Source organism: Equus asinus, chromosome 2 (assembly GCF_041296235.1).
Source record: "Equus asinus isolate D_3611 breed Donkey chromosome 2, EquAss-T2T_v2, whole genome shotgun sequence".
NCBI lineage: Eukaryota > Metazoa > Chordata > Mammalia > Perissodactyla > Equidae > Equus > Equus asinus.
The window spans coordinates 53,836,273-53,863,740 of record NC_091791.1 but is presented as its reverse complement, the minus strand read 5'-3'; the positions used below and the strand labels follow the sequence as shown (position 1 = coordinate 53,863,740).

The 27,468-nt window shown below is 39.3% G+C and overlaps 1 long non-coding RNA gene across 1 annotated transcript in view; it reads right to left on the bottom strand.

Moving 5' to 3' along the window:
* LOC123279835 (uncharacterized) overlaps nucleotides 1–27,468 on the bottom strand; it is a 346,739-nt gene that overhangs the window by 114,484 nt on the left and 204,787 nt on the right. The window contains exon 4 of the long non-coding RNA XR_006518141.2: nucleotides 12,427–12,508. This is a non-coding gene — a long non-coding RNA (uncharacterized lncRNA). The remainder of the gene's footprint in view (nucleotides 1–12,426; nucleotides 12,509–27,468) is intronic.

The following is a 27,468-nucleotide window of genomic DNA, read 5'->3' as shown; positions in this document are numbered from 1 at the left end:
ATACCCAACTCCAGTGACTTTCTCCCAGCTCAGGTCCTTGAGAATCCTGGCAGCCGTACACATAACCTCAGGCAAAAACTGGAGGATTCCTCTCCAGGGATGCCTATGGCCCAGGGGAAGGAACTATAGATAATGGCCTCTGAGAGCACCCCAATAAAACAGCAAATCCTCTTCCCAATCCTGATGATATTATTAGGTTTACCAGTGGACAAGCCATCCTTATGTGCACAGGACTCCCAGCCAGCGTCTCGATGCCCGGCTCTTAAATATGAACAGAAAGCCAAAGATCTCCAGATATTTGAGAAACATCTCTACCATAAAAGCAAGAATTTCATCCTCCATAGTTCAAAAGAGAATGCTCTTATAAAATGTATTGAGTATTTTAACCCAGTGACTTCTGATGAATAAACCTAGGAAATCTTGAAATAAGTTATATCACTAAGAGGATGATGCCGATTGACAGACTATAGGGGAAGAGTTTCATGAGGATCACTTTATTTGTTTGGGGGCAATTAACCCAAAGACGGCCATTTAGTAACACAAATTTCTTCCCTAGCTTCCGTTGAAAGAGGAAAGGAAGGCCACTTTAGAAAACTGAATGTCTGCCCGGAAATTGAGATTCAGATGAGCAAGCTTTGGAATTGGAACTTAGTTCTGTGGTCCAACAGCCTCGTCCAAAAATCGAGCAGGCATCCTACTCAAAAAATATTTGGAAACTGAAGCTTGAAGGAAACATTCAAGAAACAGTAATACAGGATCTCTTGCCAAAAGAGTGGCCCACAAGGTAGTTCCTGGAAGTTCCGCCCCCATAGGTTTTGGGATATGAGTCCCCCAAGCTAATAAAACCTATTAGGAAAGCACTTTCCCAGTTGACCTATCAGTCCAGGCAACTTAGGCTGAGGAAATTTTTCCCAACTTGGAACGGGGAAAAAAAAGGACAAATATCTGTTAAATCCCGATGGGACTTGTCCTACTGATACAATTGCAACAGAGAATGGTCATAGACAACATGTTATAAAGTGCATCATAATAACCTTTCTAGTGAAGTATTTTAATAATTCTCTTTTCACTTGGCCCATTGCTAACTAAAAAGAGAAATCTAAACTCTCTCTTGCTTTTTTTTTTTGTTTTCAGGTATGATAACAATATTATAGTTATGTTTTTTCCTAAAGATTTTATTATTTTAGAGAAGTTTTCAGTTTACAATAAAATTGAGAAGAGCAGAGATTTCCCACATGCTCCCTACACCCACACATGCATAATCTACTCCGTTATCAACATCACTCACCAGAATGGTACATTTTTACCAAGGATGAACTTACATTGACGCTTCATAATCACCCAAAGTCCATAATTTACCTTAGGGTCCACTCCTGGTTTTATGCATTCTATGGGTTTGGACAAATGTATAATGGCATGTATCCATTGTTACAGTATCATTCAGAGTATTTCAATGTCCTAAAAACCCTCCCTGTTCTGCCTATTCATCTCCAGCCCTTCCCCCCTCCCTCTGGCAAACCACTGGTCTTTTTATTGTCTCTTTAGTTTTGCCTTTTCCAGAATGTCATATAGTTGGAATCATACAATATCTAGTCTCCCCATATTGGCTTCTTTCACTTAGCAATATGCAATTAAGTTTCCTCCAAGTCTTTTCATGCCTTGATAGCTCATTTCTTTTTAGTGCTGAATAATATTGCATTGTCTGGATGTTTTGTGTGCACATATCTAAAACTCCTTTGAGTAAATACCAACCAGTGTAACTGCTGGATCATGTGGTAAGAATATATCTAGTTTTGTCTTCTTTTCTTTCGCTTCTCCAATTTTGTTATTCTTAGGGAGGCTTGATATCCCTGATGATGGGTTTATATAGCTCCAACAAATCTATTACATTAGCAAAGTAAAAATAAATTTAATATAATTTTTCCTAGTAATTACTTTTCATTTTTAAGAGCAGCAATAAATATCAACAACTGAAAGAATAAACATTGATTTCGATTGGAAAATATTAGAGAATGGGCCAGTATTCCCACTTTTCTCCCTATTATCCCTTTCTGCTCGTGCCACCCTCAACTCTGGCCAAGAGCCTTGACCATTTCCAAGATCCCACATGTCTGCTGCAAGTAGTATTACCAAGGAAATGGAAAAGGGGAGAAGATGGCTGCTTACACCTCCTCAAAGCTGTGGAACTGGGAAGATCCAAAGGTCTGTTTCCCTGCTTTAAAAACCATGGGAGTGAGGAATGGATTTCTTATTGTCATTGACTTGAAATACAGCAAAATAAAAGAAACTGTAATGAAAACCTTTTATTCTGGGATGTACAGCCATTCCCACTTCCTAAATTGTGAGACATTAAATTAAAGGTCCTTTCCTCCTGTAGCTCATTGGACTGAGTTTAGGTGAAATTGCCCAGGAGCAGAGACCAGGAACAGACGCTGAGGAGAACTGAATGCCTCGACCTAAAAGAGGGGAAGAACCTGGAGTTCCTGGGAGTGACCCATGAACGGGAGCTCCTAGGGCTGGGAAGAGAAGAATGCGGTTCAGACCTCTACTAAGTGGAGTGAGAGACCAGGAGAAATTTACTTGCTGGGGATAGCAAAAGCATTTTAAAATCTGAGTGCCTAAGGTTTACTCTCAAGTTACTATTTTCTCCCTCACGGACACCACCTTCATGAACACCACCATGCTTCTGCTAAAGAATGCTGCTTCCATAAGTAGGGGTGTGTGTGTGTGTGTGTGTGTACATGTGTGATGAAGGGTCTAAGTTTCACGTCTGGGAGTATACAAGGCAGGCAGATGCAGACAACTGAGAAGTAAAAGCCCAGAAGTAGAGGAGACACAGGGATATAAGCGGCTGGCAGTTCACAAAATCCTGGAAAGTACTTTGAACGTTGAAACGAGGATCAGAGAGATTGTTGGACAACTCTGTCAAAAAAACCAATTTCATTTAGTGAAACAGATTAAATGCAATTTCTAGTTTGGCATATTGAGCTTTTATCATCCCAAAGCGCCAGACTCCTTTTTTGTTTTTGGAGGAAATCGGATGGAGCAGGCAACTGCTACAGAACAAGGTGGCTTTTATCGTTCTCCTTTTGGTCTGTCTGAAGCACAATTACTTCCTTTCCTTAAAAACTCGGCATTTTTAATAAACTTATTTTTGTTGCTTATGGCTATTTTGGAGAAGCTACTTAATATGACTTAAGAAAATTTTAGTTAAACCTGTTGTATACATTTGTTTTGCATCATTGTTCATACCCTCCTGGATGAACTGATCTGAAAAAAAAAAAACCAATTCAAGTATTTATTTCTGTTTTTTACATTCATGCAGATAATTTTTTTCCTTGGAAATGTTTTAGTTATTTCCTCTATCTCAATGGAGTTGAAGTTCTGTCTTCTTTCCCTTTTGACTTTTGAAAATTTGTCTTTAAAAAATAGATGACTGTTTCCCCTGAAATGAACAAAAAAAAATAGTTCTTTTCATCAGGTTATTATTCACCCTTTATGTTTGCCTTTTCTTCTCTCCTGTCAGTACATTCCATTAAAAAATCTTGTTCAGGAACTAGCTGGCTGAGTTCATTTTCACATAAATTTATTCATATCACAGCAGCTACTTGGCAAAAAATTCACCGACCTTGAAAGCCCGGTAGGTGTGGGGGTGCTCTAACTCTACAGACCAGGTGGAGGAACACGTCCAACGTGCTAGCTTTTCTATATTTGAGGTTTCAGTGTACAAAACAGTGCCATCACTGTTTACTAAGAGCACCAATTTTATTCCCTTTGGACCATGGGCTTATTACTTTGATGACAACCTGCCAGTAGTCATTTGCTGCAAGAATGATGTGTGTTGCCCGGTAACATGGGCAGAGGTTCCTGAACAGACTGCCTCAGTCATTATGATCCATATGGCCAAGCACAAATGAATGGGTGGCAGAAGAGGGTTTCTTACATCGTGTCACAATCAGTCAGCCTGTCCAAATGAAAGAGACAGGAGAGAGCCTAACCACGTGACTTTTTAAGAACATTTCCATTTTCTTTCTCTGCTGATTCATTTGATATCACCTCTTCAAATCTCTTCTAAGCACTTATCCTGTGCATTACACTTCTGATCTTCAAGATGATTTTAAATGAAAAGAAAAACATACTTTACAGGTAGAAAGTGGGGGAGATTCAGAAATCTTGTGGTCAAGCCAATTTATGAATCCAATATAAAGGAAAAAATACTATCTTTATCATTTCTGTGCTTTTTTTGTAGGAGCCACTGTTATTTAAGAAAAATGGTAACTACCTTTTATCCCACAGAAATGTAGAAGGAAAAAATTCACCTGAAATTCTATGACTGTGCAATAACTACCATTACCATTTCAGTGACTATCTTTACATATACCACTATGAGTACACACCCATAATTTTAAACAGGCATGCTGATACCTCAACAAAGTGTCTTTATCACGGATTGCTTGCTCTTCTTGTCTCTCTCTCTCATGCGTATCTCTCATCCAACAACCTGGAGTGTATTTTTCTCCATGTGCACATGTGCGTGTATGATATACACATACATATTATAGTTTCAGTTATAGTTTCAGTCAACAAGGTGAGGAGAAATCAAGAGTTTAATGTGAGCCAGTCTTCATATTTGTTCTTGTTCTGTACTCTCTCCCCACTGATTCACGTCCAGATTCTTGGGAATGAGAACTGTAACTAACATCCTAAAGAGGTACTTTCCTAAAAACTCTGCCAAACATGAGCCTCAGGCAGTAGCACTTTAGAAAGTCTCCAACAGAGTGGGATATAGCTCCAAGGGAGGCCTTCTCCTGCCCGCAGAACAGACCACAGTGCAGCTATGGGCAAGTGGAGGCCACACTGCCCAGTGGAAGACTGCAGAGACAGTAAAGTGTGCAATGCTGCCTGGAAAAGGCAGGAGAAAGAATGTGGAAAAATCTAGGAAAGGAAAGGTCCTTAACTAGAAAAGAGATGAGAGGCAATTTGGTATAATGGATATAAGCACAGATACTAGGGTCAGAGTGTGTGGGTCTGAATCACTTACTAGCTGGGTAAATCTCAATTCCTCTGTGCCTGTTTCCTCATCTGCAAAATGGGAACAATTAATAGTACCTCTTTCACAGAGTGAATTAATTTCCTAGGGCTGCCATAACAAAGTACCAAAAACTAAATGGTCTAAACAACAGAAATTCATTGTCTCATAATTCTGAAGGCTAGAAGTCAAAAATCAAGGTGTTGGCAGTGTTGTTTCCTTCTGAGGGCTGTGTGGGGGAATCTGTTCCATAACTCTCTCCTAGCTTCTAGCGGTTTGCTGGCCATCTTTGGCTTATAGATACATCACTCCAATCTCTGCCTTCATCTTCACACAATATGCTCCCTGGTGCCTTCACATTATCTTCCCTCTGTGTATATCTTTCCCTGTGTCCAAATTTCTCCTTTTTATAAGGACATCTGTCATATTGGATTAGGGCCCATCTTAATGACCTCATTTTAAGTGTTTTACTTCTGTAAAGACCCTATTTCCAAATAAGGTCATATTCTGTGGTACTAGGATGAGGATTTCAACATGCTTTTCTGGAAGGACACAATTCAACACACAACATAGTGCTTTTGTGAGAAGTAAATAAATCGTAATGCATAAGTACTTAACACATTGCCTGGCATGTAATAATCACTATACAACCATCAGCTAGCATTAATAATAATAGTATGTTCCATATAAATTAAGACCCAAATAATGTATTTAGTGAATGCAACTGACAAGAGAAGCAGTTTGGTATATGCCATGTTGTAACTGACTGGATGATTTATAAATTCATTTGAGATAGCTAGAAATTTCTAGAAGCCTTAGAGGAAGGGGAGCAGGGAGACTAAAGTCCCGAGTGAGCAAGTGGGAGCAAAAGCCAGTGAAGTTTCGTCTAAGGAGATTCAGGTAACACACACACACAAAATATAGACTTTTTAAAGATCCCTGAACTGACCTTTCCTTGCACAAGAAACCGATTCAGTAGCCAGTCTAGTGTTTTCTCTACCTGGTACTCGCTAAGAATCCATGTGTAGGCTCCTGGCTTTCTCCCGAATAACGTTTTAACCCAGAAAGTCAAACACTGACAGAGGAAATCAAGAATGTGAAATACACAAGTGCCAATGGAGGGTGTAAAATACACAGTTATGTGTCACTTAACAGCAGGGATACATTCAGAGAAATGCATCATTAGGTGATTTCATCATTATGTGAACATCATAGAGTGTACTTACAGGAACCTAGATGAGATAGCCTACAACGCACCTAGGCTGTTTGGTACTAATGTTATGGGATCATTGTCGTATTTGTGGTCCATCATTGACCAAACGTTATTCTGTGGCACATAAATGTATTACTAGAAAGCCAATGTATTCCTTTTAAATGAGAACCATATCCAGAGAGGGCAAATACTTACGCAGTTCTGACCAGCTCACTGTCTCCCTGAAAGCAAGGCATGTGGAAAGTGAAGTCTGAAGGTTACTTGTAATGGTAAAATCAGAACGGGGGAGTTACTTCTGTGGTTTACAAATGGTTAAAATAGCAGCAGGTTCTGATAGAATGTTGCATCTGTCACTATAATAAAGATGTAACTGCTCAGGGACCAAGAGATTGGTCCCATGGGAGTCAGTTAGATCTTTATTTTGTCCCTCCACAGATGCCCTCCCTACCATCTTCACACCACTCTCATTCCAACCCCCGACACATTATTTACATGAATGGCAAGATGATATTTTGAAAAGCTAACAAGTGAGTTTTCCCCAACCTTTTCTAGTATCCCTTAAACCTTCCCCCATTCAGGAACTTAGGCATTCTTTGAGGATGGCATGACAGAGCAGGCCAGAGAAAAGGAGTCTTCTTGGCTTTTGAGTTTCAATAGTTTAGGCTGTGCCAGACGAGAGAAGAATCCTACTGAGACAATAGAGTGAGAAGAATGTAATACTATAAGAGCAAGATTTCCCATCCTACATGCTAGATAGGTTTCCTGGTCCAGGGGCAAGAGAGGAGTCCGAGCATGAATCCATGAGATATTAGATGCTGGTCTGTCCTCAAACAAAGGTGCCCTGGGCCTGACCCTGTCTCCCTGGAGAAGGAGAGAGAGGTAGACACCTGAACTGATTGAAATTAAATTTCTACCATTTGGGAGAAATGAAGCTCAAATCAGAAGGCAAATAGACTCAGAGGAAAAGAATGCCTCGTATTAGTTGCAAATATGACTTTACAAACAGTTTCTCACTGCACATTAGTAGTGTCAATCAAACAATAATCTAGTGTCTCTCCAGCCAAAAGCCATTGCTCCTCTGTAAGCGGACTGCATCTCTCTGCCCTGATCCATTAGTTTTCATTTAAAGTTGAAAGCTCAGACAGCAAATTCATTTCCTCTATTTTCTTTTCTTCTTTTTCTAATCTCCAATTGACCACAATGTGTTGCCTATGTCATAAACCAACAAATACTAGTTTACCTTTTGGGACGAATAAATGGAATACTTCAAATTGGAACAATATCAGAAAACATAGGATACATTGTCTGTACTTTTAGATAACACATATTTTTCACATTCCATACAAATACAAAACATGATAGAACAACTAGTTCTTGAATGTCCACATTTTTAAGTTCAAAAATTCACTCATGGTATTTTGCATATTGATTTACATACACACATCTGTAAAGCATTTGCACAACTTTTGTTTGTGATTTTAAATTAACAAACAAAATATGGAATTCCTAGGAGTCTTACATCTAGATATTTCTAATTTGGCTTCAATTAGGCATTTCATTCCAGAAAAACTAGAGTCCTGTGTGATGCATCAGCCTGGCAGAATGCTCTAAAAATGCAGGGAGAGTACTTAGCATTGATATCCATTCCCAACTTTGAAATTTTAATCATTTGGTTTAAGCACAAGTTCTCTTATTTTTTAATGTCTCCCCTTCTTGAAATTTGTAAATGGTTCACTCAATCATCTTTAATAGCCTGAAATAATTGAGAAAGAAAAGCCTATATCTCCCCAGCTGCTACCTCTCACCCTCGACCACACACACTCACACACACACACACACACACACACACACACATGCACATACAAACCAATTAAGATGCACAACACAGGAATAAGTCAAGACAGAAAGGTTAAGAAATGCACTATTGATCAAAAGTCAGAATTTTTTAGCTGAGAAGAGATTTTCAGAATGTGACAGAAGACTCTAAAAATAGGAAATTTATTTCACAAGCTAAACTGTGGCATAGGCCCACATTACATGGCATTCTCGGAGCACACTCATAAAGTTAATGGAAAAGTTTTGAATTGCCACCCAAGAAGTGAGACGATAGGCCTCAAGGCTGAGCAGTGGGATCCACTGATTTGAAAACATGGTGGAAATTCTCCTGCTATCCACAGTACATTCTCCTTTAAGCATTCTGGAAAAGACTACAATACTGTCTTCTCTATTGCTTCAACATGTAAAATATATTTCTTTAAACAGAGAAGCTGGAGGCCGGCTTTATGGATACAGCAGTGTTTGTTGTTTAAGGAAAAGGCCCTGTTGAGTTCAAAGAGAAGCGGAGACAGAAAAAACAGGAGGGGGTCAGCAAAGGAAAGGGAAGATAACATCTTTCTATTCTTTCTAATGCATTATTCTCCCTTGAGGGAGATAGATATAGATATTTTTTCCTCTAAAAATCAGATTTTTCTTCACTTTGGCAGGAGATAGAATTGGTTTGTGAACACTTTGTGCTGTAAAACTTTGCCTGGAGCTGAGTTTCTGTAGTACAGAAGGTTTGTGTCAAATCCAGATACAAAGAGAATAAAAAAAGAAGAAACCATGTATTCAGTACTGATGATATAACAAAAATATTCTCCCATTTGAATGGGGCCTCAGATAAATGGTTAAAATATAAAACTAGTATATCCCTTCCAAACTGGCGGTCTTATAGGATTTTGATAAATACACAAGCACCCACATCCAAACAGTGCATTCGTTCCGTAGAACACGCTAACCAATATTCTATTCTTCAGTTAAGCTGCTCTGACAGGCTTCTCCAAATGCACCTTTAAAAATATTGATAGTTTTAACTATCTAGTGCTCTCTTACATTAAATATTTTCCTTTCTTTCCCCAGTTAGAGTAACCAAAATAATCTCTAAATCAAGATTAAAAAGTGATAACGTATGTTTAAGAGACATTTTCCAAAAAGAAGAAATCTTAGTCTTATTTTAGTAAGATGGAAATAATAGCAGATCGCATTTTAACCGTCATCTCATTTATTCCTTACAATGAGCATGTAAGCTAGGGAGAATGGATATTTTCAGCAGGAAGGAACTCTGAGCTGTTACCATTGGACTTAATCCCCTAGGACCTCACCCTCATCATGACTCTATACTGTACCAGACAACTCTTTCCTTGTATAAGGATATAAGGGCCTCTTGAGTTTCACAATAAAGTTTTTGATTTACAAGAAGCTAGGCTCTTCAGCTTCACTAGGCAAAGCCTGGCATACATCATTAGTCATCAAGGAAATGTAGATTAAAATCACTATGAGATGTGACTACATACCCTATATAATAGCTAAAATTAAAAAGACTGCCAACATCAGAAACTGAAGAAAATGTAGAGCAAGTGAGTGTAAAACTGTACAACCACATTGGAAAAAGTTCTAGAAGTTTCTTATAAAACTAAACTAAACTTGCCCAGTATTTCCCTCCTAGATATTTGCCCAAGAAAATGAGAACATATGTCCACAAAAAGACCTGTACAAGAATGCTCATATCAGCTGCATTCATATTAACCAAAACTTGGAAATAACCTAGGTGTCCATCAATTGGGAAATGAATAAAATAAATGTGATATATTCACATAATGGACTACCACTCAGCAATAAAACAGAGCAAACTACTAATACATGCAAGAAGATAAGTGAACCTCAAAAACACTATGCTGAGAGGAAGAAACCTTACACAACGGAGTATGTACTACCTAGTTCCATTCACATAAATTTCTAGAAGAGGCAAAAAGTAAGAACAATGGTTACCTAGGATGAGGAAGGAGGGTTTACTGGGAAGGAACAGGGGAAACATCCTGGAGTGATGGTTATATTCCCTATCTCCTTTGGGTTTGGGTTGCACAAGTTTAAGCATTTCTTGGAATTCATGAAAAAGTACATGAAATATATGCCCATTACATTGGATGTTAATTTTACCTCAAAAGAAAAAAGAATGATCAGCAAATATTGAACTCTTATTGATGACAGGCATGCTAAAGTATTAGGAGGGGAAATGTACTGGTGTCTGCAACTTACTTTCAAATCTATAAAAAATTCAAAAAGATGGATGGACGGTGTATTTGTTCCTTATCTCTCTTGTAAGAAATTTAGTGGTTTAAAACAACACAAATTTATTATCTTACCGGGGATCAGAAGTCTGCAATGAATGTCACTAGGGTAAAATCAAGGTGTGAGCAGGGCTCTGCTTCTTCTGGAGGCTCCAGAAAATAATCCATTCCCTTGTCTTTTCCAGCTTCTAAATGCTGCACACATTCCTTGGCTCATGGCCTCTTCCTTCATTTTCAAAGTCAGAAGCATAGCATCTTCCAGTCTCTGACTTTGCTTCCACTGTCACATTGCCTTCTCTGATTCTTTTAAGGATCCCTATGATTAAAATGAACCCAACTGGGTAATAGGATAATCTTCCCATCTCAAGGTAATTAACAAACTCACATCTGCAAAGTCCCTTTGGCCATGTAAGGTAACATATTCACAGGTCCCAGGGATTAGGACATGGACATCTTTGAGAGGACCAATATTCTGCCTAGCACAGAGGGATAGAGAAATGGGTAGAAATTTGACAAAACAAGTATAGTAAAATGTTAATTATAAAATCTGAGTGGTAATTACATAAGAGTCCAGCATTAAATCCTGTTAGTTTTTTGTTTGTTAGAAATTTTCCATAATAAAATACTGGAGGAAAAAAACAAAGTTTAAATTCTAACCATGAACAGAGCTTGGCAAGACCTTCCTATGTCCACAGAAGAGGCCAAGAGAGTGAGTGGAACCCAAGAAACCTCGTGGTCAAGATGAGAAGGAAGTAGGCATTGATGCCAGAGTGGGCTGAGTATCAGAGTGAGGCAGGCCACGGCTGTAGAAATCTGACTGAGTGTTGTCTGGATGAGGGTGACAAGGGACAGACAGGGTGAGCTAACACCTTACCAAGAGCCAGTAGTTATACTCTGCCCTGACTACTGAAAATGCCTAAATGCACATAAGCACACCCACCCCACCACCAATTCTGGGGAGAAGAGAAGGAGAGCTAAAACTCTAAATTCATTGTTGATAAGCTTAAAATGACAGAAAAAGACTGAAGAACCCAAATGACAGGATTAAATTTTCTCAACCACATGGTACTGGGCCTTGAAATGGAAAGCAATCTTTTTTTAATGGGAAAATAAAATTATAGTCTATGCAAACCTGAGTTTTCAGTCTATAAAATTCCTGTCTGTAACATTCATACTCATTCTATAGATGAAGAATCTGAGGCCCAGAGAGGCAAATTTTCTTGTTTTCAAGTTCAGGGTCATTCCCACTAGAAAGTAGTAAGGAGAGCTGGTGAAAAAGAGCAGAAGGAAGACTGACAGAAGAAAGAGGGAGGGAGGTTTTCTTGACAAAGCAGAAAAACCAACCCGGACTGACTAAGAAAATAGCACTGGGGGAGGTTTTCCAATTTATTTTTTCTCAATGTGAGATTTTATATTTCTTCTGGATATTCAAAAATGATGGCTGCCCTAAGTTCTAAATTGCCATTAATAGGAAATTTCCTGAAAAACAGGATTGCCTTATATTAACAGTGACCCAACAGCCTTTCAAATAAATCTTATACTTTTCTAGATACAAGAAAAAATAATACATAGTCAGGGATGATATTCAAAATATGCAACATTCAATATGGCAGGCAAATTCACCCATCAAAACAGACACAACCGTGAACTATCCACATAATTATATAAGTGCAAACCAGCCAAATATCAGCACTGTAGCCAGATTGCTTCACCCTCCATCAGGAGTCAGGTACATAAACTGATTCTTACTTAAACAGTGGGAAAACATTCAAAACAATAAGGTAACGTCTTGCAATAATCTGAGATTAATCACAAGACTTAAGCCATTTAACTGAGTCTTCCATTTCAACACTCTCTTATGCTAATCACAACACGCATAGGCATAGTTAGAAAGGAAAACTTTTGGTAAACTATTTAATGGCATAAAATATCCTTGTTTTAATGCTGTGTTCTACTCAGCACATGATCAGGCATTCGACAAATAGGTGTTCATTAAATACTATTGAATGCATGAACCAAAATACAAATTTGTTTTTATTGCTTCAAATGAATTCATTTAATTCACTAAATACACTCACCTTGAGAAAAACTTCCCATGGCAGCAAGGTTGAATCTTTCATACAGGTCCAAATGTGAGGTAGATAGGAAACACACTTTTTCCTAGAATGGAATAAATTTAAAATGTAAGAAGATTAAGCTCATTCATGCAGAGAAAGTTGATTAGCCTTCTGAGACTGCTGAAAATTTCTCCAGCATGAAAAAAGAAAACTTAAAAAAATAAAAATAGGAAGTTAGTATACTGGAATATTTTCTGAGATAGAACGTTTAGAAGATAATCATAGACTTGCAGTCTGGGAAAAAGAACAGCCATGCCATTACTTATAAAGCTAAATAGGATTTTACTGCTTCTGTGTTCAGTGCTTAACAAAACACAACAGTTGCCAAACATGTTAATCCACTACATTAGGTATTAAGCTAATGAAGTTATAAAATCAAAAGACCTTTGTTACTACAATGTCAAGGTCCTGGTCCAGTAGGATAATAAATACCCAGGGGTACCTTAGGTTTCAAAAGAACAGCTTACTCACCTAATATCACCTCCAAACTGTTCTGCTGATGTCTTGAGAGGAGAAAAGAGCAAGAGAGAAATAAAACCTATGGTCCTGCATTATTTCCCCACACTTTTAACACAGTATTGCCCCCCCACCACGCAATATGGGATAGGATTTATACCAACAATATACAATGAAGAGTTTTCATTCACATTTTTTTTAAAGTGGGAAGGAGTCCAGCTTTCGTATAAAACAAGAATCCTGTTCATATGTGGAACACTCAGAAATTTGCTAGTATTTTGAATTTTTTAACACAAGTGAAAATGACCCTGATTGATACAGGGGGAATATTTGAGTTTTGGGGAGATTTTTGTTTTCATTTCCTTCACTTTATTTTCAAAATTTAGACATAAGACATACATACATATTTAAAGACTCAATCAATACCTTGACATTTCCTATCTGAGTTTCCTTTGGTTTTCAATATGTCAGGTTCAGCTGCTACTCAGCCTTTGGCTCTTTCTGGCAAACACGTCTCAGGAGAACTTGACCAGCTCTTAAAGAGCAAGATATAAAACCGGGATCCAACATGTTCCAACGTCTCCGGAACATGTTGTCCACGGGGTTCCAGACACACTTTTAGCGCTCTTGCCAGAGGAGGGAGCAAAAAAACAAGCAATCTATCCAAGCTATAGCAAAAGAAGCTCCCCCTAGCCAACAGATATTTGAATCATTTGTATTCTTCTTCAAAAACAGTGTGGTTTTTAAATATGCTTCCTGGACATTAGGGGTTCCATGGAGCTCTTTAGGAGCCACTGCAAGAACAGAAAGGTGAGGGTGCTGCAAAGTGGGGCTCCTGGACCTTCGACTCCGCTCCAGTCAGAGCGTACTTCACTGGAACATAGGAGCTTCATTTAAAAAAAGCAGGGGGAAAAGCACTGGGAGTTAAATAAAAGTGAATTTGAAAACTACAGTGTTAGAATAAAAAGGAGACACAGAAAAAAAGAAAGTAAGAATCTTTGATTAAACAGAGTGAAGACTTCCTTAGGTAGTTAGACCAAATAAAGAAGAATTCAGGATGTCCTTCTGAGACATAATAAGGAATATATATTTGGTCTCTGCTCCTATTTCCTGACACAGAGCTCCTAAATCTCTTGGAATTTCCTAGGTGATAGGAGTATCTTCTGTTCTAATGAGTGACTCTTGATGGTCTCCTGAATTGCTTCAAGATGGGGGTTGTCACCAGAAAGACTAAGCCATGATTAGAAGCTTGGAACTTTCAGACCCACCCCACCCCCATCCTCCAGGGAGGGGAGAGGGGTAGGAGATTGAATTAATAACCAGTCATGCCTACATGATGAGACCTCCATAAAAGACCCTAAACTGTGGAGTTCAGAGAGCATCCAGGTTGGTAAACACATCCACGTGCCAGGAGGGTGGTGCATTTCAACTCCACAGAGACAGAAGCTCCTGTGCTCAGGACCCTCCCATGTACCCCTTGATCTGGCTGTTCATCTGTATCCTTTTAATATCCTTTATATTAAACTAGTAAATATAAGTAAGTCTTTCCATGAGTTCTGTGAGCCATTATGGCAAATTATTGAACTTGAGGAGGAAGTTGTGGGAACCCCTGATTTGTAGTCAAGTCAGACAAAATTGCAGGTAACCGAGGGACCCCCTACTTGTGATTTGTGTCAGAAGTAGGGGACGGTCTTGTAGTACTGCACCGTTAACCTACGGGGTCTGACACTAACTCCAGATAGTTAGTGTCAAAATTGATTTAAATTGTAGGACACCCAGTTGGTGTCTGCAGAAACTTGGAAAATTTCTTAGTGTGGAAAAGCTACACATTTGGTGTCGGGAGTGTTGTGAGTAGAGGAACAATTCTCCTTTACCTTCTCTGATAATATTAATATTATCAAACGGTTGAGGCACTGCCTGGCTGAAACTAGATCTTACATCTTAAAATCACTTAAAATGAGACACAGACTTTGACTGGGACTCCTCTATAAGCTATTTGCCACATGGTATTTTTCTTCTGAGAGTAAAGCATTTGGGCTCTGGATTTACCTTTCTGAACTGCTACATAATTCTTTCCACCCTCTGGTGAAATAGAGACTATGATGGGTTAGATTGGGTGCCACAGCTTCTCTTCAGGTAAGCCCATTAGGTGTCGATCAACTGGCCAAGTCAATTCACGAAAGGTTAAGCAGAAGATGCAAGTAATATCTTATTGACCATTTTCTTCCTTAGAAAATAGAGGAAGTCTGAGCAATTGCTTACTAAAGTTTGTCTCATCCACCTCACACTTTCTGTTTTCAATTTAAGTTTTCTAGTTTATGCGTTAGGTAAGGTTCTAAAATTATTGCATTCAACCTAACCAAAAGCATCTGAGTTTATATTTACAGCGTAAATAGCAATTTAGTAGGGTGATGGTATTTGTTACACGCAAGTAATTTGAATTCAGTCAATCTTCTTTGCAAAATTCAGATTACAGCCGGTATTAAATTCTCCACAAGAAATCAAACAAACAGAAGCAATATGTGCTATGAAATGAAAGAAACCCAAACAAGCTCAGAGGCGGTTTGGCTCTGCCAGGTGATGTTATTGAATTTGGCATTGTAGAAAAGGGTTCAAAGAATACAGCCACAGGACTATTGGATTTCAACAGAGTGAAGTTGGAAGGATTAAGGGATTTAGCCAACAAGACACAGAGGGACAGCCCACAGCCATTCACCAGCACTAGTCATAAGTGCTATTCCCAGCAAGCTCCAGAGGGCCCCCTGAGTAAAACCCCAGTAGATGGGAATTTCCCTAAAAGAAACATAAATATTTAGGTGGATTCACCAAAGGGGGTGCCATTCAAAGACCTGGGCAGAATATTGTGCTACCTAAAGAGGGAAATAAAGGGGGTAGGAAAGGGGGAGATAGAAGAGTTACAGTAAGGAAACAGGCAAGCAGGCTAGGGCTGAATACATTCTGGAAGCAAGACCAAGAAAAGTGTACACACAGAGGTTCTTACAGATTTACCAGAGAAAGGAGGAGAATGAACACAGGGTGCAGGAGTAGGAAGCCCCCAAAATGTGTAAAATGGTGAGGAAAATATACAAATGAATCAACCATGATAACGGCCTATTAAGGCTTTTCCTGAGTTTTCTATGTTCTATTCCTACTGGTATCCCTTGGTTCCTGAATATGACAAAGTTTTTCAGCTTCTGGCTAAGCCTCCACTGTTTTCTCTGCCTACAGACTTCTCCCATTTCCGCCTGGGAGACTAGCTAATATACTCTCATTGGCTGGATTTCAGTTTAGATCATTTCCTCCAGAAAGCATTTCCTGATCCCCTAGCCTACATTAATCAATCTGTTACAGGTTCCAACAACATTTTTGTTTCTTGAGACATTTAATGCACTTGTAATTAATCATTCCACAGCTGAGTTCCCTAAAAGAAAATCTATGAGAGCAAGGACCATATCTACCTTATTGACCATGAAGTCCTTAGGACCTAGAAATTTCCTGGAATGGTGTTTAATATTTTCTGGATGAATATAAAGGAGAATCCATTTGAGAATTGTAGCATACTCCAGTATGTAGTAGCCAAGCTCACAGCAATGTCATAGTAGTCCTGTCTCCACTACTCATTCCTTCACCCCTACTTCACTCTAACACATGGTTTAATTAAGAACTTCGTGACCCACCTTTGGCAGACACTGTAAGTTGGCTCACATATTACCTATTTCCAATGCTCTTTTCCTTTCCCTTGCTTTCGATATTAGTCAGGATAGGTAAATTATGCTGTGATAACAAATAACCCCAAATTTCAATGATTTAAATAAAAAAGCTTCATTTCCCACCTGTGCAAGTCCACAACAGGGCTAGGCAATTCTCCAGGGCAGCTGGCCTCTATGCCAGGGCTCAGTGATCCAGGCTGCTTTGGTCTTGTGACAACCACATAGTAACATGTGTTTCTGTGCTTGCTGTGATGTGGAAGGGAGCACAGAGACTCACACAATGGCTCTTGAATGCTTTGGCCTGAAAGTGACACATGTATGTGTCGTGTTAGGAAAAACTACCCACATGACCACACTTCACGGGGTAGGGAAGTGTTCCTGGAAGTGGAGGAGACCTGGATAATAGTAGACACTGGCAATGTCTACAACATCTTCTACCTAGAGGCTGGAAAGCCAAATACTTATTTCTCAACCTCCCTTGCAGCTAAGTATAGCCATGTGACACAGAGGAAAATTTTTTCTTTACCAATTCACTTTCAAAAGTTCCTGGAGGACTCTGTCTAACCTGATTTGGGTCAAGTGCCCATGCCTGAATCAATTACTATAGTCCTTCAGTTGGTCAGCTTGAATCAGGTGTAACATCATTTCAGCTTCAAGTAACAGAAAAACTATTATTGACTTAAGCAAATTTAGGAATGAATCGTTAAAACACTTTCCCTGGCACCTGAGAGCTACTGCGTCAACCCTAGGAGTTGCCTATATCTGTGGTTCTTGTCATATGAGACAAATAAGCCTCTAAATATGTTTAAGCCAATTCTTCTGTGTGGAAAGTTGGGAAGAGATGAGCCCAGGATTTAACAGCTGCTGCAGAGCCAGTTTCATTGAGATAACCAGCCTGAAAGAAAGAAAAAAGCCCACAGAGAGAAGCAAAGACTAATGATGGAGAGAAAAAAAGAGAGAAAGAGACCTGAGAGCTTTCAAGCTCAGGATTCTAAAGGATATTGTACAGTACATTACACCCTTCAAATCCCTTTCCTAGCCGTTGTCTGATTTCAAACAATAATCCCAATGAAACAGGCAGGGCAGATATTATTAGCAGATGGTATAGCAGCCTGGAAACATGAAGGCTAGTACCAGATTTGTCACCCATTTGTTGTTCAGGGTTAAGCATGTCTGTAAAATAAGGAGCTCGAACTAGTCTGGCATGATAAATATGAACTCAGCCTTTGACCTCAGAAACATTTAAAGCCCAGCTCATCCATTCATAGGCTGTATAATTTCTGATAAATTTAATTAACCTACCTAAGTTTCCATTATTTTATCTGAAAAATTGGGATGATAACATCTTCTTTACTTTGTTGTAACAATTGAAATAATTAAAGACAAAGCTTCTACCACAGGAGATCCTCAATAAACATTAATTACCTGTCATTACATTTTTCTTCTCCCAAGATTCCCTTTAAACCATGAAGATATATTCCCATTTTACAAATGAGTTTACTGAGTCAATGATGGGCCAAGGTCTTGCTCAGGTCAATCTAGCTGGCCAGGGTTTAAAATGGGACCCAGTTCTCAAATGGAATCAGAATCTATGCTTCCAGGCCAACAGTCTGGTGTTGTTTCCATGATGCCCAAATCTCCACAATCTCTTCCATTCATCTAGCATTTATCAAGCATGAACTACGCAAAAGCAGATTGCTGACTATCCCTTACGCCACCATGCTCCTCTCATGCCATATCTCCCTCCAGAAACAGGATGTTTATAGCGTCATATAACTTGAGAATTGAAAGAGATCTTAAGGGTAATTTACTTTAACTTCCCACTGAGGACTGGAATTCCCTTTATAGCATCCCTTATTTGTGGCATCTAGCTTCTGTTAGGACATTCCAGCACAGATGATGAAAATGCTGTGGTTCTGGTGACATGGTCTTAGAAGTCACTCCTCTTTTGGTTGCTGGTATCAGAAATTTAACTCAAACTACCTATGCCAGAAAGAATATATTTCCTCATATGTTAATTTCTGGATTTAGACCAGGCTTCAGGCATTTCCTGATCAAGGGGTTTGACCGCTGCCATTAGGATGATCTCATTCTCTCTGTTTCTTGGTCCTATCCCTGAACCAGTCACAATATCACAGGAGTGCAAAACTCTGACTTGCCAAGCCCAAGAGTCATATTCAATCCTGTTGTCAGGGGTAGGGTCAGTGCCCCTAAACTGTAAGATCTGAGGGTGAGAAAGGGGCAGCTCCCCAGGAGAAATCAGGATAATACCACCAAGAAGAGGGAGAAATGGAAACTGAGCAGGCAAAAACAACAAATTCCACCACAGTGCTATCTTATTCCATATCCTGAGTCAGAAAAGGGACTTAAGGACTTCTTTCCTAAAACTTTGAAGGTTAAAATAAAGCCAACAGTTGGAACATGCCCTGCATTATATTTCTCAGGAATTCTTTGGTTGCAAGTAACAAAATAACCAACAAATACTGGCTTGAATAATGTAAGGTTCGTTTTTCTTACAGAGAAGGTGAGTGATTTTTGGTCCTGATTCAGAAGCTTAACAGTGGCAGGTTTCTGAGTTGGTGACTTTGAGGTTCTCCTCGTGTTTCCCCATGGCAACAGAGTGGTCACACCAACTTGAGTCACATGTCCTCAAAGGCAGGAAGCAGCAGGCAATGTAGAGCAATTTGTATACTTCTTTTTGATCTAGAAGAGAAATCTCTTGCCCAGAAACCTTCAGAAAACTTCTCTTTCCCTCTCCTTGGCCAGAAGTGGGTCACATGGCCACGTCCAGCAGCAGAGGATGTTGGTATCTGCTTTTCCAGGCTCCAGAGTGGGAGGCAGGCAAAAGGGTGTCACGGTTTTGAGTATCAACATCGTCTATGATACATGTGTTAGCAAATGTGGTTTTGATCTTTCTTCTTTCCACTCAACCAAATAAGGCAACATGACCTATTAGATCTGAAAAGAATAGGTCTTGATCCCATAATCCCAGGATCTCCATAATATTCCAAAAGAGTAATTAGACCTTTTCAAAATAGCAATTGAATTGCAAACTCTACAAAAAGAGAAATCAAAGTTCATGTTTATATTCCATAGACACCAGCACAGTGCCCAGCAAATTGCAGACAATAAATATTTTCAACTAGACCAAAATGTCCTGCTCAGAGGTAGTCATTTTTCTATTAATAGTCAATATTAACCACAGACCAAAATTTCTCTAGTTGCTCTTCTAGGGCTTTCCCTTTTAGAAGTAGCTGGTATTAGTTCACACATAGCGAACCATTTTGCTGGATTTTTGTATGTTGGTTTGCTTGCTGTTTCTCTATTCACCAATAAAGTGGTCTGTAAGCAGAGCAAATTTCATTAGCCACATAGTCTAATCCAGTGGTTCCCAAACTTAGCTTTTAGATACAGATTCCAACTCATCAGCCTCAGAATGTCTGATTCCATGGGTCCCGGGGGGCGCTGGGGGGGGGGGGGGCACTGGGGGAGGGGTGGCAACTGCCTTTTTTTAAAATCTTCTGATTTCAGCTGAGTTTGGAACTACTGGTCAAACCGACCAAACTAATCAGTTCAAATAGACTAAAAAGGTCTATTTTCATTCACACTTTGCAGTCTATAGGCATCCTGCTGTCAAATGGTTGCCCAGCAACCCAGTGACTACTTTAACTATTGAGAGACCTCAAACAATTGAAACCCGTCTAAAAAGATAGGGAATGTCTTATTAATGGGGCCTTCTTGAGAAGGTAATTTTATTGCCTGCCATGTTGACAATAAAATTTGCCAAGTTCTGTGTCTTCCCAGAAACCAGTCCAAAGACAATTCACAAACCAAAGTCATCAACTGCTTCTGCCTCCCCAGCAGGAGTCTCACTCCCACTCCCTATAGACACATGACCCGTATCAATGATGAACACTGAAACATCACCTTGCCTAGATTTATGCTCAGTCAGATACATGAAGATTCCTCTTTGTTCCTATCCACTTAGATTTAATGTTTTGCCCAATTTCCGTAGTTCAGTGGTCTGCAAAACCTCTGAGATTATCCCTCCCTCATAACTTTTTACTACTCCACCTTAAATTGGAGGCCTCATGACCCAAGATGTCAAAGCAAGCCCAGGATCAAATTCTCATTCATTTATCCAACCAACAGAAAGAATAATCTGCCTCAGGGTGCATTCTTTTCTCCATATTCCCAATAAACACAGTAATGTACAGCAAGAAAAGCAAGTGTTTATTACAACCTATTTCTAAATCCCTGAGCATTAAGACTTAACATTTCTTGCCTTGTCCATTTAAATTAGGTTTTTTTAATCAAAGCATAATTGTCTATATATAACATCTATCTCACTGAAAAGTCAGTATGTGACTCTATCTTTCTATGAAACACACAAGCAAGTGATCTATAAAGAGGAGACTTCACCCAAGCAAGACAGGCAGGTCCCCATGTTTTCAGGGCAATAGCCAGTATTTTCGGTCCTTGTTAATTTCTCTTGAAGAGGGAACAAAAGGCAGATTGATTTCCCCACAGAACAAGCGGTAGGCCTCCACCAGGGGCCTCCAATCCTGGGAGAAGGAGATTGTCAACGAGGAGGTAAATTCTGGCTCCTGACTGCTCTGATAACTTGTCCTCCCTTTCTCCTTCCCTTCCTGCCACTTTCAGTTAACTGGAACGTCAAAAGAATAATAATTCAGCAACACAGCATGGTTAATAAAATCTAATGTAAATGCGCATCAGTCTCAGAGCAAGGAAACAATCTCCCCACTGTATTTAATATTCCTCATATCCTTCTGGAGATGTTACACTTCCCTTTGGGCTACTTGTTGAAAGAATAAAAATCTAGAGATAAGTGAGTGTAACAATTAGAGTTCAGGATCTAATAAGGAAAACAAGATAATGTTCCATGGTTTGGGGAAGCTGGGAAGTTGCAGGGGGTGGGGTGACAAAATAACACTTTCTAAATGTGTGAAAAGCTACGAAAGTGATATAAACTGAGTATGAGCAGACGGAAATAAGCTAAATTATAATAAGAGATGTGGCAATTGGACAGTGGGAAAAATATTTTAATATTAATTGACGCTAGTTATTGAATACAGTCATCATTATCTGAGAAAACAGGCTCAAAGACTTGCCCGAGTTCTCACAGGTAAGCATGCAGTAAAGTCAGGGTTTGAGCCCAGGTCTGGCAGACTCCAATGTGCAGACCTTGTACATTATTTCTCCATGGAGGGCTGGGTGGGTTTGCAGAGAGACATGGAAAGAAACTGACACTATGACTTTATTTTAATACCTGCCCTCCCCTAATCAGAATGGCCATGGCTTTGCCACTATTTATAAAAAAAAACTCTAAGCTAGAATATGTAGGCCTGCTATGGCCAAGCAATGGGAAAGTGTGATAGAGTGTATTATTGTGGAAAAACATTTGCTTCTGCCCCTGGGGTCTACTTCCCTGTGAGAAGATTATACATCTCACTCTATTGACATTAGGTTTGGTCATGTGACTTGTGTTGCCCCTTCTTGCAGAAGCTTTGTACATCCCCACTCTGCTGAACTCAGGAGTATCAACATGACTTTCTTTGGCCAGTGAAATGTGGGCAAAAGTAATGAGTGTCAATTCCAAGTAAGAACTTTTAGAGACAGTTTATGTTCACCATGTCTCATTTCCTCCTGCCACAGGCTGTAATGACCCAAATAGAAGCTGCTCTGTCAGCCTGAGCATAGGAGTGAGGGCATCATCAAGTGGAATCATAGCCAACCCATGATGGACATTCAGTGTGAGCATGAAGTAAACCTCTGTTGTTGTAACCACTAAGATTTCAGGGTCATTTGTTACTGCAGCATAGCTTAGTGTAATCTGACTGATAAGAAAACATGACTCTGATCTTTGCATTCTAAGACTTCTGAAGATCAGAGTGTATGGGGTTAATACAGGATGGGTGGCTATTTCATCATGACTTCTTCATCCAAACCCTTTGATCTAAACCACTTAATCCAAACCCCTTCCTCCCAGTCCCACAAATTGGGTCAAAAGTGAAAAATGTAATTTTTTAATCCACATGCGGACTGTCTCCATAGGTTCTGGTAAAAAAAAAAAAAAACGATGAAAGTACTTCCTAGAATTGGAGATAGTCTTTAAGAGCAATCTCTTCGTAATCAATCAAGCATGGATTCTAATCCACTGGTCATCACATGTGAGATTTTGGGCATATCATTTCCTGTTTCTTCAAACATGGTTTGCTTATTGGTAAAACAAGGACAATAACAGTATTGTGGGGAGTATGGACTCAGAGAGGTATTGTAGCAACACCACCAATCATCAGGGAAATGCAAACCAAAACCATAACATATCACTTCATGCCTGTTAAGATGTCTATTATCAAAAGACAAGAGATAACAAGGATTGGTGAGGTTGCAGAGAAAAGGGAACCCTTATTCACTGTTGGGAATGTAAATTGGTCCAGCCCCTATGGAAAACAGTATGAGGTTCCTCAAAAAGTTAAAAATAGAACTACCATGTGATCCAGTGATTTCACTTCCAGTATTATATGCAAAGGAAACTATCTCAAAGAGATATCTGCACCCCCATGTTCATTGCAAAATTATATACAAAAGCCAAGACATGGAAACAAAGTAAGTGTCCATCAATGGATGAATGGATAAAGAAAATATATTTACAATGGAATATTATTCGGTCATTAAAAAGAAGGAAATCCTGCCATTTTCAACAACATGGATGGACCTTGAGGGCATTATGCTAAGTTAAATAAGTCAGATAGAAGAAACAAATAGTGTATGATCTCAAATATGTGGTATCTAAAGAGAGCAAACTGAACTCATAGAAACAGAACAGATTGGTGGTTGCCATTGGCAGGGGATGGGGGTGGGAAAAATGGCTGAAGGAAGGGGGTCAAAAGACATAAACTTTACTTCTAAGATAAACAAATTCTGAGGATGTACTGTACAGCATAACTATAGTTAACAATACTGTATTGTATATTTGAAAGTTGCTAACAGAGTACTATAGATCTTAAAAGTTCTCATTATAAGAAAAACAATTTTGTAACGGTGAGGTGATGGATGTTAAATAAATGTATTGTGGTAATCATTTCACAATATATCAAATCATTATGTTGTACACTTCAAACTTATACAACGTTATATGTCAATTATGTCTCAATAAAACTAGAAAAAATAAACAAAAGCTCTAAAGTGAAAAGAATAAAAGATGGATACTGTGGGGATAAAATGGGACAAAGCATGTAAAAGCCCTCAACAAATGCTAGTTACTTTTATGAACAGAGGCATAGGAGGGATAAAAGGATAAATCACAGTCTAATAGGGATGACAAGATAAATCATAAATAATAATAAAGGCAAAATGTTATAAAGGCTTTAAGAGTGCCACAGATAAAGTGCTAGAGGAGAAAAGAGAAAACAAGTATAGCTCTAAAGAAAGGGGAGAGAAATCAGAGAAGACTTCACGAAAGAGGTGGCATTTGATTTGGGCCACTTATATTATTCAAAACCCTTTAAATAGGGATCTATACTCTAAATTTTTCCTAGATTTAGCCGCAAGAAAATTTTTCTCTTTCCTGAAAATTTACAGTCCTTCTCTTCAACAGACATTGAACTATGACCTGTCGTGCTTCCTTCTTTGCTTTTGAATATTAGAAAGGTCTGGACAAATGTAATGTTTGACTTGGGTCATCATCTTAGACTTTGTTCTCCCCTCTCTTCCTTATGGCTTCTGATTTTGCTCTTGATCGTTTTTCACTACATGTTGTAAACCTAATGCTTTATCTTTATCGTAAGCTGCCTCAGTCCATTCTTGCACATTGGTAGTGTATATGTTTTAAATAAATAAAATATATTTCTCATCTTCCTCCTAGTCTTTTTTTAGTCTTTTATTTTGGTAACTTGTTCAAGGATAGAGAAAGAGATTATTCATTCTTTTATGGTTTACACAGGACTTGATAGAATGGGCAGTACGAATGATCAAGTCAGATTGGTACCCTATACTGTGGGGTTAGTAATTAAAGTACTAAGTGATAATTTTCAGGTTAAAGTCAATTAGCATCATTTCTCACTTAGCGAAAAAGAAAATCAGCACAACGAAAAGGCAGGTCACCATTACTCAGCTGAACGGGCAGTTTTAAGTTAAATGGCACGTTTTTAGGTTGGGGGAGGTACCAGTAGGATTACCACCTTACTTCTTTAAAAGAAAAGAAAACTTTTTTCAAGTTAAACCTGGGGAGTGATCTCTCATATTCCAAGTACAAAACAACTTGATCCTTTTCAATAAGAGAAACCCCAGCTCATTTTTCTGCAGAAAAGTAAGGGAGAAACCAAGGATTTACAGGAGACTGTGTATAAGAGCAAGTTAGAATTTCAATGTTTGCATTAACATGTCCAGGACAAATACCAATTTCAGAATTCTTCTAAGGGGCGCAATTAAATTGATTTTACATCGTCTAAGTAAAATAAGTAAGGCTGTAATATATAGATAGTAACACCATTAGCATTCTTGTCAGTAGATAAAAAAGCAGTTCATAGGAAAACATATTATCAGCAAAACAAGAACCCAACAGACTTATTTGTGTGAATTGACCATTTGAAGCCCTGAATTGTTAATTTCACTTTAGTCATTGCTATAATGCCCTTTCAGAAAACCTACAGGAAATGTCCAAGACATTTTTAAAACTAACATAGCCAATCTGCTAATTATATCCAATAATTGTTAACAGAATGGCAAAATAATATATCCTTGTCAAAATTAAACTGCCGTTCAGAACAAGTAGTAAAGAATTGCAGAGAAAGCTTTCTGTTCATTGAAACACAACATGTTTACTGCATAACAAGGAACTATTCTCTGGCAAAAAGAAAAAGAGATTGGAAAACAGTTCACTGGTGACTTGTAACTCAGTTTTTCAGAAATTTTTATAGAAAATGACATGTTATATAACTTATGATTTGCAGTAATATAATACCACGCCCATTTCATAGTTTACCTTTGCTAATACTTGCTTACAGGGAAAAATAGAAAGTATGTGGTGAAATTACAAATATACCTCTTTCCCAAAGATAACCACTGTTGATCTTTGGTTTATCATCCTGGTTTCTTATCATCATACACTGTTTTATGAGCTAATTAAACTATGTTCACTAAAAAGCATTTTATGAATTTGTTTCCATATCAATACGTCATCATTCCCCATTACTATATGGAATTCTATTGTTTAAATTTAACATAATAAATTTAATAAACCCCTATTACTGGAGATTTTGGACAGTACATTGGCTGCTATGAATATCATAGTACAATTATCTTTACATATATTATTGATTCCTTCTGATAATTTCCTCTAAGTGGAATTTTCTATGTCAAAGAAAAAGCACATTTTTAAGGCTTTTAATAAAAATTTTATAATTGTCCTAAAAAGGCTATACCCATTTAAACTCCATAAGCGATATTAGAAATTATTGACATTCCCTCGTGCTCTCCAGCACTGGATATTATTACTCCTTTTTAAATCTTGGTACTTACAACATTTATGTTTTAATTTCTGAATAAGTCTTTCTTAGTTAAAGATTAGGTTGGACCCCCAGAGTGAGGTTCATCAAGAATTCTCTCAGAGGGTTCTGGTCAAGATGGCGCTGTGAGCAGACGTTGAACTCGCCTCCTCCACGAACACAACCAGGTTACAACAATTTTGGGAAGAATCACCCTGGATTGAAAACTGAAAACTGGATAAAAAGAACACCCACGACAAGGGACAGTCCTGACGAAAGCAGAAGGGGCAGTAACTCTGGCCGGAGAGGAAAAAAGCCACCTTTGGGAGCAGCAGAGCTTCTCAGCTGGCCAGGCAGGAGCCAACCTAAGGAACCAGCCCTCCCTGGAGGAGTGAGGTCTGGAGCGGGGGCGATACTGCTATAACCATCCTTCAGACTCAGCCCAACTGAGAGGGGGATCTTACTGTCTGGCTTTGCTGGCTATTAACTGCAGCAAGGACACCCCAGAAAAGCTATCGGCCGAAAGCCGAAAAGATGCGGGTCTTTCCCCATGCACAAACTCACTCATTGCAGCAACCTAAAATCACCAGAGAGAAGGCTGACTGTCCTTTGGTGAAACAAGACTCACCTGGTGGGCTCTGGGGGCATCTCGGTGAGAGGAGGATCCTCTCCGGAGACTGAGATTGTGGGGGCCGTTGTTCTGAGCTGGTCCAGGAGTGCTGATATGGACACACCAGTGGGGGCCATTGAGGTGCATCCTTGGGCTGTTAGCCCAGGGGTCTGCCACACCCACTAGAGCACAGATTTAATCCAGTTCAGCCAGGGCAGGCAACCCGCCCCAGGGACTGGCCCCACCTAACAGCAAGCCCTCAGGCTACTTTTCAGCCTGCATTGACTGAGTGCCTTGATCCTCTACAGGCAGGCAAGGGTGTCTGCCTCTGTGGGGCAGGGCTTGTGTGAGGACCAGGTGAACTGTGGGGGGCATTGGGGCAGAGGTGGGGCCTCTGCAGTGTGGTGGTGGGGTATTCTCCAGGGGGTTGAGAAGTGTACATGGACCAGGACTGTGTTGACAGTGTACGTGGTCCACAGGGGGCTGAGGCTTATCAGCAGCAGAAGACTTGTGCTTCACAAATAGCCATAAAAAGGATCAGCCCCACCTTCCAAAGCCTGAAACAAGTGAGTGCCTCCATGCCAAGGGCTAGCCCCACTCAGCTGCACTCCTAAGAGAACTGACAACAGCCTTGTTGGCCTCAGGCCTATCACAACTGTACGCCCCCGAGCCTAGCAACCAGCTACACTGGGTACCAACCCAATTAAGAGGACACTTG